Source organism: Pantherophis guttatus, chromosome 2, assembly GCF_059756535.1.
Source record: "Pantherophis guttatus breed Tessera chromosome 2, ASM5975653v1, whole genome shotgun sequence".
Taxonomy (NCBI): domain Eukaryota; kingdom Metazoa; phylum Chordata; class Lepidosauria; order Squamata; family Colubridae; genus Pantherophis; species Pantherophis guttatus.
This window is the reverse complement of record NC_142064.1, coordinates 126,091,651-126,108,560: the sequence shown is the minus strand read 5'-3', so window position 1 is coordinate 126,108,560 and position 16,910 is coordinate 126,091,651. Positions and strand designations below refer to the sequence as shown.

The following is a 16,910-nucleotide window of genomic DNA, read 5'->3' as shown; positions in this document are numbered from 1 at the left end:
TTGCTGAGCAACTCTTGAGTAGGAGAGGGGAAAAAAAAAGAGGTCGCAGGGCTATATAAACCCTGTCTGACAAAAGCAATCCCTTTGTGCATTAAATTCTGAAGACGCTCCTGCCACTTGGGTTTACTGTGGCAATTGGGAAGGACCTGTAGCGTGGGAATTAATGAGGACAATTTAAATTAACACAATACTGGGCCTCAGTGTATCTGCAGATTCTAAATTAGCTGGCAACACAAGATTTTCAGAAAATGCAATAGTTACTGTTTTCAATGTGGGATCCCTCCAGACATTGCTATAGAAGCCCCATTTGAAACAAGAATACTGGGTTAGATGAAATTTTGCTTTGAGGCAGCGGGACCCTGTGTATTCCACTAGCCTGCTGCCCAGCTTCAAATCCTGGCCTCTCCAGGCAAAGCAGGGGGTGGGGGGGGGGAAAGTCCATATCTGAAGAGCCATAGGTTGTCCATGGCAATGGCAATGGGTAAGTTGGACCACCAAGCTGATCTAGCATAAAGAAGTTTTCTTACGTATTGTATGTGGTCACTGCACTTCAAGAGAACTGAAATTTGACTTTCTGTTTTCTGTTCTGGGGAAATGTGATGATAAGATTATGTGGTTCAGATTAACTTCAAAGAATGCACCAATAGTATGTCTCATAGCAAAGCAGTAGTTGTGTAAGTAGGGCAAAGGAGAATGAAAGCAGGCCAGATATTTCCTGTCTGCTAGCTGGGATCCTGGTTTTGGTTCCCCAAATGTTTGGATTCTCTTCCTGTTTTCTTTCTCTGTCAAAATCTTACAAGCATATGTGGGAAGGATAGCTTTGTTTACCAGACTGTCCTGGTCAGGAAGCAGACTTCAGTGATCTCGGTAGAGGTAGATACCGAGAGACAAGGAAGTGTTGGTGGGCAAAACCTGTGGGCTCCTAAGCTAGCGTGCAAGTCATGAAGGATATCAGCATTTGACCTGTTTCTTTATGTGTAATGAGGAAGATCTGCAAAATGTTGTTCTTTCCTGGAAGCAACCCAGGAGGGTTATGAGAAGCTAGATGAATCGAGGCATATGTCCCATTAGATGTCTTTCATTGCACTTAGTCAATTTTGTGGAGTCTCCTCAACTGGGAAAGAAGACTTTAAAAAAATGTTGAAGGAATATATGTGGAGAAGAATCTTTGGGAGTGTGTTTACAGAAAGGAGTAGTTCTAGAAGCTCTAGTGATTTTTGCCAACTAGTTAAGGTGGTAGCTTGGGAAGGTCCACCATTCATTTCTGGCAATAAAACAACCTTCCCCAACATGGACTTTCAGATATATTGATCTGTCATTTCCAGAAGCAGTAGCCAGCCAGTCAGCCAACTTGCCAAAAGGATTCTGGGAATTGTAGTCCCAACACATTTAGAAGGTACCATGTGAGAGAATGCTGCAATTGGGCAAATGTGGATCCTTGATGAAACTTCAAATCTCATTTCATTTTTCACTATGGCAAAAGGACAAATTGCTTGACCCACATTTGCTGATTATGACCAAAGATGAGTGGAATGAAAATAAGGTAATTAGCAGGTTAAACTGATCAAATATTTTTCAGTATAATGGAGTACTACTAGATGTAAGGTAGTAACAAATCTGGAATGGAAAAACTAAGCTTTGAAGGAACTAAACGCTGCAATGTTGGGACTATGATGTAGAGTAGTGTTGGAAGAAAAATCTGATCTGGTTCCAAGCCAGGAGAAAGACACTGGAAATAAAATGGAGGCAGGCTGCAGGAAAGGAAGTCTCTGTTTATTTGGTAGACAGCAGCATGTTTCTGGGGTGACTGACAAAATGGGATTGAGAGTAAGTGGGCTTTTATACATTCTTTGAGGCATTGTGATTGAGACATATGCAAGAATATGTCCTACTATTTTTTAAATGGCTGTTGCCAGATTCCTATGGACTCATGTAGGAGTTATGGCTGGCTCTAAAGGCAAAAGGGGAAATGCAAATCCTAGGTGTTTGAGCTAATCTTGTTAGCTTTGTCTCCTTGTTTATTTGGAGTCTCTTTGCTTATGAATAGATTGGCCCAGTCTTCCTGAATGGATACGAAATATCCACCCCTAAAGACCAGCCTCTTCAAGCTTCTGCTCAAGGCTGTTTTCCTATGGCAGGAAGATTGGGGCTGCTTTCTGCCTTTGTTAAGATTTTTCTCCTCTTCTCCTTTAGGGAAAATATTCTATCCTGCCTCTTTTTAATATTAAGTATAAAGAATATTTTAATCTGGGGGGAGACAGGGACGGACAACGGTTCCTACAGTAGGTAGCATGTATCCAGTGTATGAGCAGAGTCAAGAATTTTTCTCTTGTACTGCATGCGTGTTTTAAGAAATAAGGATTCCCCCCCACCCCCCCCATTTTTAGCTATGTAAAACTGTTTGGAGGCTTATCCTACAGTTTCAGGGTGCTTTTTCTTTCAAAAATAGTGAGCAAGAGTTGCAGAAGAATGAAGTGTCTGAAAGCAAAGATTGCCCAATCTTATGAATGAATGTGTGTCAAGTCCAGTTGCTAACTATACAGATTTTTTTTTTTTTAATTAGATTTCTATACCGCCCTACTCCCGAAGGACTCAGGGCGGTGCACAGCCAAACAATAAAACACATACAATACAAAATTTAAAATAGAATAAAATCAAATTAAATAATTTTGGCCCCGACAAATTTAAAACCCCAAACTTTTAAAACCAATTTAAAATTGAATATATAAAATACTAAAAGATATTTAAAATTTTAAAAATCTTTTATAAAAGAGGGGGAAAATTAGGCCAGGCCGGCCTGGTGAAATAGTAAGGTCTTTAAGGCGCGGCGGAAGGTGCGCAGATCCGGGATCCTTCGTATCTCTGGGGGGAGCTCGTTCCAGATAGTAGGTGCCCCGACAGAGAAGGCTCTCCCCCTGGGGGCCGCCAGTCGACATTGTTTGGCCGACAGCACCCAGAGGAGCCCCTCTCTATGGGAGCGTACTGGCCGGTGGGAGGCTATTGGTGGTAGTAGGCAAAGATCTGCTTGCAATTGCCACATTTCGCTCTCAAGCATTCTTTCCCTTCGAATTGGGTGCCTCAGATTTGCTGGGAGAAGTCGGGTACTTTTCTTTTATTCCTTTGGAAAATAATGCTTAAGGGAAAATGGCTGTGACTATGCAAACTGCTCATTTTTCTTTTTATGACAGAAAATCCGAAGCATTTCAACACATTTTTCTCCCCTTGGCCTTCAAGCTGTTTTGCCGGGCGAAAGACATTCTGAGATGAACCAAAAGACCATCTAAATTTAACCCATCTCATTCTGTTAAAAAGAAGCTGATTGTCCCTCAGACCTTTCAATTGTTTCTCGCTAGGTCTGAGTTGAGTTTTTTTTCCTTCCCTTTTTGAAACAACCAGGGTATTTCCAAAGGCTCCCTCCCCTCTTCTCAAGAGAGCCACTGACGCAGCCCACTTGGCCTTTGTTCATCTCCGTTCAGTAAACGGTTCTATGATACAAATGATAAATGTTTTCTGACAGGCAAAAATAGCTAGTGGTTGAATCTAGAAGCCTGCCTTTGAATATCCTACCACATATGTTCACTCCCCCCACCCCCACCAGTGGTGGCCTTAAATGGTTTCTGTGGGTTTTCCCCTCTGTCTTTGCTGGGTGCTGTTAAACTTCTCTCTCACACAGCTGCTCTCAGTAACTCAAAAGCTTTTGCTCTGGTTGTTCCTACAAAGTAACAGAACTTTTTCAGATCTCTTTTGAAATACAATTTTAGCTGAGTTCAAGGAAGAAGCAAGGGATGTCATTAGCAAATGAGAAATGTACCGGGCCCTGGGTAACTATACTGTATCCCTCTGGGGTTGAAAGGGGTAAAATCTGAAGCTGTTTATGGATATTGAGACTCTTCTCAATAGCTCATGGAAGAATTTATTCAGATCCAGCGTGTTCACATGCATGGCCCCATCCTAAGGTAAGAAGTGAGTTCCTGCAGTTACACTTTTTTCTTTGACTAAGTTCTGTCTTCTGAACTATAAGTGGAATTTATATGATCAAGTGTTTTTGCTCCTTTTGAGCTTAGATTGGGCCGATTGTTCCAGGATAGCATTTTGCACTAGGGATCCATTATGAATAGATGTAATACATTAATGAAATGGGTTGTAATACACACAAGCTTTAAACGGTAATAAAACAAAATTACTTTGTCTTTGAAGTGCTTCAAGATTCTTGGTTAAAGTTACTTGGTAAAAGTCATGCATATCTAAGGCACTTAAAAAGAGTGTTTTGGTAACTAGGAGACTAATTGCTTTTAGTGATATTGACCATAGTTTTATGGATCCTATTTCCTTGCCACAAATTCCTATGGCTTTCATCCATTTCTCCAACCTGGCTTCCTTCAATTACAAATCCTATCAGGTTAATTGGAGTGATGGAAATTTAAACTGTATATGTTTGGAACATACCATGTTAGAAAAGGTAGGGATATATTTGAGGGGCTGCCACAAAAAAGAAGGGGTCAACCTGTTCTCCAAAACACCTGAAGGCAGGACAAGAAGCAATGGGTGGAACCTAATCAAGGAGAGAAGCAACCTAGAACTAAGGAGAAATTTCCTGACAGTTAGAACAATTAATCAGTGGAACAACTTTCCTCCAGAAGTTGTGAATGCTCCAACACTGGAGGTTTTTAAGAAGAGATTGGACAGCCATCTGTCTGAAATGGTATGGGGTTTCCTGCCTGAGCAGGGGGTTGGACTAGAAGACCTCCAAGGTCCCTTCCAGCTCTGTTACTCTGTTACTCTCTGTTATATGATTATGTCACTGTTCAGAATGAAAGGACAAGACAGGGTGCCAGCTTTTTATGTTTTAGGAAGGAGAAGAAGAAACCAGTTATCACAGCTGTTGTGGGGAATGGGGAAGAAACAGGGCTTGGGAAGTCATGGAGAGCAAGTATGAAATCCCAAGAGATTAACTCAGAATCAGCAAAATGCCCACCATCCCTCATATTAGCCTTGGGGATAAGAGAAGCACATCTTTTCAGCCTGAAGTTCATCTATATGTATATAGATTTCGTGATTTTAAATTTTAAATTCATCTTATTTATAGGGTCATGGGTAAGGCGTTTTAAATTGGGGAGCCATTTTGGATTTAATTCTGTTTTAAACCTATTTTAATGTTTATATTGTATGTTTTTTAATTTTGGCTGTTCACCGCCCCGAGTCCTTCGGGAGAGGGGGCGGTATAAAAATCTAATACATAATAATAATAATAATAATAATAATAATAATAATAATAATAATATATATATATATATATATATATATATATATATATATATATATATATATATATATTTCGTGACCACTCACACATTAATCATAAAATCTCCAGAACCGTAAAGCCTACAAACTTGAAATTTGCCACGAATGTTCCTCTTGGCTTCTAGGTGCTCACTAAGAAAGGATTTTTCGAAATGACCATCAGAGCATTATTATTTCCTATATTATTATAACAAGCTCTGATGCTAATTAGTTAGATGTTCTACTCCCCCTCCCAACTTGAAAATAACTCTGGAGACAATGGGATAGCATAGGACAGGCTTCTGTGGGACAAGCCTCATGGAGAGAAGGGGCTAGAAAGCCTGAGGGAGAGAAGGGGATAGGATAGGAGACGTTTCTGTGGGGCAAGGCTGAGGGAGAGAAGGGGAGAGGATAGTGGAGGATTCAAGCTGTAAGTGTCGATTTATCAAGCCCGATCACATAGTTTCGTAGCGAAGCACAGGGATCCAGCTAGTACATGATGCTTTCTCCTCCAAGGACTTAAAGGGCAAGCCCTAGTGACATCATCAGTTGGGCAGGGCAGATAATTTAGAGCAGTGGCCTCCAATCTTTTGGACACCAGGGACCAGTTCCATGGAGAGAGGTTTGTGCCTGCATTCCGCGGATGGGGCTTCGCTTGTTTGCGTGGCCCGGTTTCTCGCATGCCCTGATTTAGAGCTTTTTTCCCCCCAGAACAAATAGAGGGAGGCAATAAATGAAAAAAATAGTTACTGTATATTTTGTGCTGGTATAATCTATTTACCTTTTTAATTTGCTGGACTAAAACCTAAGCAAGTTGTTGGAAATTAACCATTTTCATTTAAATATTGAGAGTACAGTCTTGGGATTGGACACTGCAAACTGGGAACTAGGCCTTTAGGTCGTGATAATCCAATCCTAATTTGAGAGGATCACAGCACACCAAGGCAGGCTCAGACTCCCTAAGATTTGATATTAAAAATCTTCCTTTTTAAGATTTGGAAAAAAAGTGGCTTGTTATTTTTCCAACAAACTAACTTTGCTTTCCCACTGGAATATAGCATTTCTTAGGGAATCAACTATATATGTCCTATTTATTTTTGATAACTGAATCACTGTAGTTGCTTGGCAGCTGCTTGTTAAGGGTTTCTATTGACAAATCTGTCCCATTCATCAGTGTCTCTGAAAATGCCACCTTACAGTTTTTTTTCCTGGGGGCAGAGATTGGCTGTCATTGAAGACAAAGGCAAAAACTTTGTTGTCTGCAGCATTTGCAAATTTTAAAAAAGTTTTTCTCAATCTGCCTAGGAAGGACACTACATTAACACTGGGGGTGGGAATTGTACAAAAGGCTTGATATATTCTATCCTTTTGGGGAGTTTCATTTCCCATCAGTCATGTCAGCATGATCAGTAGTGATGGAGCTGTAGTCCGTCAAGATCTGAAAGGATTCCAGGTCCTCATTGCTTTATTGGTTCAAGAGGAGACTGTGTTTTTGTGTTAGCTAAAAGGTGACAATAGGTTCATTTTTGGGCACTTCTATGAGTTTTAAGGGATGAAGGGTGCTTTAAGCTTCTCATCCATCTCCCTCCATTCCCTTCCTCCCTGTCTTATATCTATGTCTGTGTCTGTGTGTCTGTGTCTGTGTCTATGTCTCTCCACTTCCATCTCCACCTCCATTCCCTCCCTCCCTCTTTCCTCCATGTCTATGTCTATGTCTCTCCACTTCCATCTCCACCTCCATTCCCTCCCTTGCTCCATGTCTATGTCTATGTCTCTCCACTTCCATCTCCACCTCCATTCCCTCCCTTGCTCCGTGTCTATGTCTATGTCTGTGTCTATGTCTATGTCTCTCCACTTCCATCTCCATTTCCTCCCTCCCTCCCTCCATGTCTATGTCTATGTCTATGTCTCTCCACTTCCATCTCCACCTCCATTCCCTCCCTCGCTCCATGTCTATGTCTATGTCTGTGTCTATGTCTATGTCTCTCCACTTCCATCTCCATTTCCTCCCTCCCTCCCTCCATGTCTATGTCTATGTCTCTCCACTTCCATCTCCACCTCCATTCCCTCCCTCGCTCCATGTCTATGTCTATGTCTATGTCTATGTCTATGTCTATGTCTATGTCTATGTCTATGTCTCTCCACTTCCATCTCCATCTCCATTCCCTCCCTCCCTCCCTCCCTCCCTCCATGTCTATGTCTATGTCTATGTCTCTCCACTTCCATCTCCACCTCCATTCCCTCCCTCCCTCCCTCTCTCCCTCCCTCCCTCCATGTCTATGTCTATGTCTATGTCTCTCTCTCTGTCTCTCTACTTCCATCTCCACCTCCATTTCTATCTCTATCCATCCGATTTATCCTGCCATTATTTTTGTTAACTCAAGGGAGTGTTAGGATCTACTTCTCCCATCTCCTTCCCTCCCCGTAACAATCCTGTGAGATGGGTTGAGCAGAGAGAATTGTACAGTAACAGAGTTGGAAGGGACCTTGGAGGTCATCTAGTCCAATCCCTTGCTCACGCAGGAGACCTGTACTAGGGATTCGAACCACTGAACTGCCGACCTTTCTGATCGACAAGCTCAGTGTCTTAGCCACTGAGAAGGTAACTGGCCCAAATTGTTCCTTAATTCCCCTCCCAAATTCACAGAAATGCAAAATGCATTGTTCCCATGTTCCCAGAAAGGGTCTGATGACTGCAGGAAGGATTTGCAAATCTGTCCATAACTTTCATTTTAAGATAATGTATGCTTTAAAAATATGTTTATTTATGTATTGTATTTGTTTGTAACACGTTTTTGAGAAAGGAATAGGAAAAATACAGAATACCAAACTACCAGAAAAGAAATACCTGAAAAATTACAAGTTTTCGCAGTGTTGTAAATTTAGTGATAGGACCAGAAGCATTGAAAACTAGGAGGAGAGGGTACATATATGTTTTACATGAATTAGATAACCGATCTATTTTTTTTTACAAGAAATATCTGAAACTGTAAAATATCAGTGCAGTGTAATTATTTCATCAGATAAATTAAGAGAAATTAATTAAACTTGACAGCAAATGTGTAATAAAGTGTCAAAAGGACTTACTTCGGGAATGATTGACAGGCAGATCTATATGCAAGTAAGTCCTGTTAAGTCAGCTGAGCTTACTGATGAGTATGCTTGCACAGGACTGTAATCATCCTTTCCTAATCACAAATCATGAAATACTTCAAATAAATGGAATGTTGTAAAATGTTATGTATATGAAATTGCTTTGTAATTTCTTGCCTTGTAATTTCCTGCTCACGATAAAAATATTCTGAAATGGACTGTGGGGAGATTTTAAAATGCTAGGACCCTGCTACCTCTTTGCCTTCAGGCTGAGTCTATTTTGTTACATTTCTTCAAAGAAATATGAGTTGCTGTGGCACTGAAGTTCATGCATAAATTTGCTTTAGGTTCTTGGAGCTTTGTCAAAAGGTTATGATGGCTTTGCAAAAAAAAAAAAAAAATCAAGCTAATTTTACTCGTGCAGGGATTTCAGCCATTGCTGCTGGGCTGTTTTATTAGCTATATATTCATATAACTTCAGTAGTGGAGCAGCAGAACCTTCCTGAAAAACAGGTGTGAGTCACCACAAATACACAATATGCCTAACTATAGCATAGGGGCAGACAAATTTCAACTCCAGTTATTGGCTGTGCTGAGGATGATGACATTTATGGTCCACAGCCAGGGCCGGATTTAGATTGAAAGAGGCCCTAGGCTATTCCACTTATGAGGCCCTTTCACCAGTGGTGGGATTCAATTTTTTAACAACAGGTTCTGTGGGCGTGGCTTAGTTGGGGGTGTGGCTTGGCAATCATGTGACTGGGTGGGCGTGGCTAGCTGGTCACGTGACTGTGTAGGCGTGGGTAGCTCATCATGTGACCGGGTGGGCATGGCTATGTGCATTTCTGACTGGGCCTCGCACTTTTGACCGGTCCTCACACTTATGACCATCCTCACATTTATGCCCGTGCAGCTTTCTTAACAACCATGTCACTCATTTCACAACTGCTTCTCTTCACCATGATGACAAGATAGGGCAAAAATGTAAAATGTGAGGACAGTCGTAAGTTCGAGGACTGGTCAAACGTGCGAGGACCAGTCAGAAATAACTTTTTCAGCCCTCTGAGTAGTCCATATGCATAAAAGGATACAGCAATAGAGAGGGATGAAGGAAGGGAAGGGAAATTAGAGTAGGAGAGAGAGGGAGGAAGAGATGAGGAGAAGGAGAAAGGAAGAGGAAGTAGGGAGGAGAAGAAGAGGGGGAGGAAGAGAAAGTAAGAAGGAAAGAAAAGAGAGGTGGTAGGTTTGAGGAGAAAGATTGCTGTACAATAAAAAAGATGAAAGGGAAGAAAGCCAACCCCAAACAAATATAAAGATATTAAGATAAAGAATGAATTGTTAAACTTTAAAGAATAAAAGAGAACAAATATGAATAAATAACAATAATTAGAAACACACATACAAACATACAATGTATTTTCTTTGAACAGAGTATTTGGCTGGTTCACAAATTTAAACAGTGTTTAGTCATTTCAATTAAATTTACAATTTCTATATTTCCTTTTTGCCATATTTATTCCTCATCTATTTTTGTAAAAAACCAATATTACCCTCATCCTCATCTCTAATCTTAATCAAATTCAATTTTTCCCTTCTATTCTATATTATACCCCTTCCCATTGTCATTTATTTTTATATCCATCCTCACATTGGTTAATTGTGTAATATTAGTAGTTTAATATAAATTCAACATTTTAATATAAATCAATTAGTTATATAACTACCTTTTTTGTATATTAATCAATATGAACATGAATATTCCAATTATTTCCATGCAATCCAATTTCTTACAAATCCATTAATTATATTTACCAATAATAATAAACCAAATAATTTCCCCCATATATTCCTCCAAACCACAACTTAACCATTTCTGCTTTCAGAAATATACAATTAATAGTATCTCAATTATTACAATTCCCTAGTTAAATAGAGCTTTTTTTCTTTTGTGTTTTAAAATCCTGAACTCTTCTCTTTTTCCCTAAATTTCCCATTGTTTGCACTTACCTTTTTTGGTGAGGAAAAAGAAAAGAATTCTGCCTGCCTAATTTTCCAACCTTGCAGCAACAGCAAAGCAGTTTCAGTTTCGTTTCTCAGCCTAGCTAGGGGGGAAAAAAATCAACACTTTGCACAGAAGCAGAAGAGCCCTGAGCAAAACAGCTGAGACAAATCAGCTGAGAGCCGGGAGGCCAATTAGCCTCTGCTGAAGCTCCGGGGGCCAATAAAATTACAAAAAAAAACACCGAACCCTTTGTTAAATTGCTGGCTCCCCCGCCCCTCGCCCACCACTATTTATTGGCAATAAATAGTGGTGCGGAGGGGCGGGGCAAGCCAGCAATTTAACAAAAGGTTCGGCTGCACCACTGGCTCTAGGGCGGCTCTTTGAAGCCCCGCAGCAAGAATTTGAAGTTTTTTTTCCCTCTAGCCATCGGAGGCAGCAATAGATGGGGAGTGGGCGGGGTAAGCGAACGGCCGGCGATCCAACAGAGCAGAGTGAGGGTGAGTGAAGGCGTGGAAGCTGCTTTCTCCATCCTGCTCTCTTGCATCTGGCAGCCCACGTGGATCCCAGGCAGCGGAACTCAGGCTAGGGAAGGGGTGGGCAATTGTGGCTCTTTTACCACCTGTGGCCTTCAACTCCCAGAATTCCTGAGACAGCCAAGTTGTTTCAGGAATTCTGGAAGTTGAAGTCCACAGGTAGTAAAAGAGTCACAATTGCCCACCCCTGGCTACGGTAGGCTGGTGCCGCGCGGGTGGGAGGCGAGGGGAGGGCGAGCCAGCAATTTAACAAAGGGTTCGGCCGAGCCCCCTAGAACTCCCAGAATCCCACCACTGTGTAGGCCCCTCTTGATCTTGAGGCCCTAGGCTGAAGCCTAGTTAGCCTATAGGAAAATCCGGCCCTGTCCACAGCATTCAGGAACACCAGGTTGCTCTGTGGTATTGTTTTGTTTTTATCTTATTTTATATTGAGTTACAGATGCCTTTCCCCATCTTGGCTCTCTAGATGTACATTAGATCAGGGGTCTCCAATCTTGGCAACTTTAAGACTGGTGGACTTCAACTCCTAATTCAACAATTCTTGGAGTTGAAGTCCTCCGGGCTTAAAGTTGCCAAGGTTGGAGAGACCTCTGCATTAGATGACCCATCTCATTATTCCAGGCAAATATGCCCAGTGGCCAGGAGTGATGGATGTTGTAGTCCAGCAATATCTAGAGATTCCGTGGAAGTTGGGGAAGGTTTCCCTAAGTGAACAAAGATCAGTGCCTTGAAATATCTTTGTCCCTTCTCCGCTTGGCTAAGGTTTCACATTTTGCCTGTTTAGGATGGCAGAAAAACACATCATAAAACAACATGTCAAAAAGAGAGTTCTGGAACATATCATTTCAAAGTGTGCAAACAGAAAGCTAGTTGTCAAAGAGACGGTTGTGCGTTTGGCTTTCTCTCTGGTCCCTCTAGATTCTGCCTGTAAGATCCTTCCTCCTTTTTTTGAGGAAGGACCCAAACATCTCAATTCTTTCCTTGTTCTTGATTTAAATCAACTCCCAGCAGGATTGGAATTTTCTTTCCATGCTAAAATGAAATAAATAGAACCCAAGTTAGGAATTTTTATAGGATGTTGAAACTATTGTAAATGGTTTTGCGGTTTTGTCAGCCCTTCCAAGTAAACCAGACAGGATGCATGACTAGATAAACTAATTCTACTTCATTGTAAGGCTACATTAATTGCATCATGCAAGTCTGAAAGTACCAGACTTCCCACTGCCACTTTTAACTGCTTGATCCATTAGGGTGGGTCCTTCCTAAATTTCTTTTTTTAAAAACCATGAACCCATTAGGGCCTTGATGGCAAATCTATGGCACGCATGCCGGAAATGGCACATAGAGCCACCTCTCCGGCCACGCAAGCCATCGCCCATTGCTCTTCCAGGTTCCTGTGCGCCGGCCAGCTGGTCTTCATGCATGTGGGAGTGCTGGAAACTGGAAGAGTAGCTGCCCGGGAAGATGATCTTCCAGTTTCTGATGTGCACATGTGCACCAGCCAGCTGGTCTTTGCATGTGTATGTGTGCTAGAAACTGAAAGACCAGGTGGCTGGTGTGCATGTGTGTACCAGAAACTGGAAGATCATGTTCCTCGTGCACGCATGTGCACCGGGTGACTGCTTTTCTGGTTTCCGGCATGTGGTTCCATTATGGCATTCGGTGCTGAAAAGGTTCGCCAACACTGCCCTAGGGACTTCTGCCTCTTTGTCTGCTTGATTCCTAGGCAGCTTCTCTTCCTCTGGTCCCCCAAGGTCACCCGCACATTCCATTACAGGTTTCGGATTTCTGCAGGTGAGAATTCTTGTCTGAAACTTTATCCTGTGGAAAACTGAACAGAGTAGGTATCGGCTCTAAGGAGAGAAAAACTGAGAGGCAGCATCTTGTAAACTTTTTGACCTCAGCCCTCTGGTAGAACAATATAGCGGATCAACTCGTGACTGGGGCCCACATGATGAGACTGCTACCAAAAGATGACAAATGCATGGACCCTGGTGGGCGTGGGGAGGAATGAGCAGCTCATTATGAACACAAAGCAAACACTCTTTTCTTATGGCAAGCATGCTTGCTGGATCAGTGCTCAGAGCCAGCTTTTCAGTAGTTACCTAGTAACACGACGGGGAGGGAATATGAATCACCATGGCAACATTTCAAATGTGGGACTTAGCAATGCATGTGGGGTCACTTTCCCATCTTTCTTCCATATTCAATATCCCTAGGAATGGACAGATCCTTGTTTTGTGGGCGAGGAAGGAGATGTAGACAACAGACACTTTTTTTTTTTTTAATTTGATTTATATGCCACCCTTCTCCGGAGACTCAGGGCAGCTTACAGTACGTTAAGCAATAGCCTTCATACTTTTGTATATTTTTACAAAGTCAGCTTATTGCCCCCACAAACTGGGTCCTCAATTCATCTACCTTAGAAAGGATGGAAGGCTGAGTCAACCTTGAGCCTGGCGAGATTCGAACTTACTAATTGCAGACAGCTGGAGTTAAATTACAATGCATTAGTCTGTTGAGCTATCCAGGCTCTTGATACACTTATTTTTATTATTATTTTTATTTTTCATATTTGTATACCGCCCTACTCCCGAAGGACTCAGGGTGGTGAACAGCCATAATAAATACAAATACATATAGAAGTTAAAAACTATTAAAAACAGATTAAGTAATTTTGCTTAAAGATTAAAACATCAAATTTATCTAATAGAGGTCTAAACCCGATTTAAAAAGCTAATTTAAAAAACCAAATTAAAAAGGGAGAGTTAGGCCAGACCAGCTTGTTGGAATAGAAATGTTTTCAGGGCTCGGCGGAAAATGCGTAAGTCTTGGATGTTTCGTAACTCCGGAGGAAGCCCGTTCCAGATGGTAGGTGCCCCCACAGAAAAGGCTCTCCCCCTGGGGGCCGTCAGTCGACATTGTTTGGCCAACGGCACCCTGAGGAGTCCCTCTCTATGGGAGCGAACTGGTCGGTGAGAGGCTATTGGTGGCAAGAGGCGGTCTCGTAAGTAGCCTGGTCCTGAGCCACGGAGCACTCTAAAGATAGTAACCAAAACCTTGAAGCGCACCCGGAAGACCACCGGGAGCCAGTGCAGCTCGCGCAGGAGGGGGGTTACATGAGAGCGCCACATTGCTCCCATCACCACCCGCGCGGCCGCATTCTGGACCAGTTGGAGCCTCCGGGTGCTTCTCAAGGGGAGCCCCATGTAGAGAGCATTACAGTAATCCAGGCGTGAGGTGACAAGGACATACATTTAACGGAGTATGTGGCTTTGCTTTCAATCACCAATGCAACCCTTCTATCTTTCAGTCCCAGGACGCTGCCAAAATCCCCTGGGAGCAAGAGAGAAGTGAGGACCTCTCTCTCTGGTTCTGATCCACTTTGGGGGAGGATGGGAGGATGTCAGTGTTTGCCCAATTCCCCATTTTTATCCTTTCCCCTCCCGTACACTGAGGTTCCAGGTTGCTTTCTTTTATTAATGGTGTCAATGATACTTGATGTGGATTCCAGGGCTGCTTTAAAGTAATGAACAAAAGGGCCAGTGTTACCAGTCCATCTGTTTAAAGATAGCTATAAAGTAGCCGGACTCAGTAGTCTGTCTTTATTGTGTCTTTAAGTGATGATCAGCTAAAGTTGCCCAAGATACTTAATGGTTATTAATACCTCTAATCTGGCATTGGTTCTCCTAAAGAGGGCAGCTGAGCAACACTTTCATGGGCAGGTCATAAAAACCTCCCCCTTTTGTTTGCCGTCATTATCAAGTAATAAAAAGTAAAGTTGCCTTGTTGTTAATGCCAGCTTCTATGAATAGATTCGATAAATCTATTTCACGTTTTCAAGACGTGACACCAGATTTTTATTATGCAATAAATGTCATTACTTGTTGCTTCAGAATATTCTCTGCCTAATGCATCAAGGCTGAAATCTTGTACCTTCCTATGTAAGAGTAAGCCTCATTAAACACAAGAGGATTTACTTTGGAAGTGATATGATGAGGATTGGGTTGCAATAGCAACCCCAAATATGCCATCTTCTAGATAAGACTGAGGCTGCAACTTCCAGAATCCCCTTTTGCTATGGGAAGCTGGCAAAGCCAAAATCTGATTTGGCATGCTGAGAACCGTAGTCTCGGCATATTTGGAGAGACCGGTTGGGGATGACTGGGTAGTTAGAGGATGTTTTCTGTTCTTCCCAAATGGTGGAAGGAAATTATGCAAAGAAACTCAGACCTCTGAAAATGGAACAGAACAGGACCAAGTGGAGTTAGGCCTGATGGTAAGCTGGCAAAAAAAAAAAAGTTTAAGTTCAAAATGAACTGGGACTGCCCCCCACCCCAAAAGGTTCTCCCTATGGGAGAGGCCGTCCTGGCTAAGAATAGAATGGAATGGAATGGAATGGAATGGGATAACAGAGTTGGAAGGGACCTTGGAGGTCTTCTAGTCCAACCCCCTGCTTAGGCAGGAAACCCTACACCATTTCAAACAAATGGTTATCCAACCTCTTCTTAAAAACTTCCGATGTTGGAGCATTCACAATTTCTGCAGGCAAGTTATTCCACTGATTAATTGTTCTAACTGTCAGGAAATTTCTCCTTAGTTCAAAGTTGCTTCTCTCCTTGATTAGTTTCCACCCGTTGCTTCTTGTCCTACCCTCAGGTACTTTGGAGAATAGCTTGACTCCCTCTTCTTTGTTGCAGCCTCTGGGATAGTGGAACACTGCTATCATCTCTCCCCTAGTCCTTCTTTTCATTAAACTAGACATACCCAGTTCCTGCAACCGTTCTTCATATGTTTTAGCCTCCAGTCCCCTAATCATCTTTGTTACTCTTCTCTGCACTCTTTCTAGAGTCCCAACATCTTTTTTACATTGTGGCGACCAAAACTGAATGCAGGACTATCTCCTAGTCCTTTGACCCGGGACAGATATGTTGCTAAAGAGAGCTCTACAAAACCCACAAAACCCACTTCTTAGTGCCCACAAATGGGGGAAAGCAGAAACACACATAGATACGACACATATTCACTTATTTCACTCTTCCACAAACCCAAAGAGACAACATGTCTCTACAGATCTTGATTAGACCCTTAGAGAAAGTGAATGCATATGAACAAAGGCTGATAGAACATTTGGAGAGGGGTAAGAAGAACACATACATAGCCAAGCAATGCATATGCACCCATGCTGATTAACTTATGCGGGGGGTGGAAAGGGTGCATGCCTACAGTCAAGGACATGCAAATACAAAGTAGGAGAGTAGAAATAGTCAGAGCCATGGGCCCAAATGAATAGATATCCTCCAACAGGCAACATATTGCTGGATATAGAACCAGTTTGACGAAGAAAGATGATAGCCTAGAAACCAGGAGGCTCTTCAGTGTGTAAGCCATCTGGATGACTTTGGGTCAGTCATTGTCTCTCCGGTCAACCCACTTCACAAGGTTGTTGTTAGGAGGAAGAAAGACTATCAGGTATATTTGCTAGTTTATATATAAAAAAGACAGGATAGAATGCGAGACATGACATGAGATGGATTGGAAATAATTCCAGACACTGCAAGCTTTTTTTTACCTTGTTCTTTCTTCTTTCATTGGTACCACTGGGGTGGTGGGTGCTCCTGGTGTAGCCCCCGGGCCAGACTGTACTATAAATTGGGCTCCTTACAAAACTTTTTTGTATTCTTACGGAATAGGCTAATCTTTCCCTGTGCAAAAGAATTGTACGGCCAGTTCCCAGGATTCAATTTATGCAAGTACATCATTCTTCCTGGGGATTGATAGTAATGAAATGCAAACTTCATGACAAAGTCACTTAGGTGAGATGAGTGGCCGTACAAATAGAAATGACGATGATAATGCATACAAAGCCAGAATTGAGAAGATAACAATAGATAACAAATGCTGCCTCTGCAAAGAAGCTGAAAAATTAGTGGACCATCTAGTTAATTGCTGCAAGAAGATTGTAGAGACTGACTACAAACGATGACATTATAGCAGCAAGG

General features: G+C 42.1%; 1 protein-coding gene across 4 annotated transcripts in view; it reads left to right on the top strand.

Annotated features, from left to right (window-relative positions):
• PDE1B (phosphodiesterase 1B) overlaps positions 1-16,910 on the top strand; it is a 156,237-nt gene that overhangs the window by 88,811 nt on the left and 50,516 nt on the right. The window contains exon 1 of one of the 4 annotated variants that reach the window (XM_034419300.3): positions 3,938-3,956. The exons of the other annotated variants lie outside the window; for them this stretch is intronic. The gene's annotated coding sequence lies outside the window, so the exon portion shown is untranslated. Of the gene's footprint in view, positions 1-3,937; positions 3,957-16,910 lie in introns of those variants that run through there. 4 annotated transcript variants of the gene reach the window in all.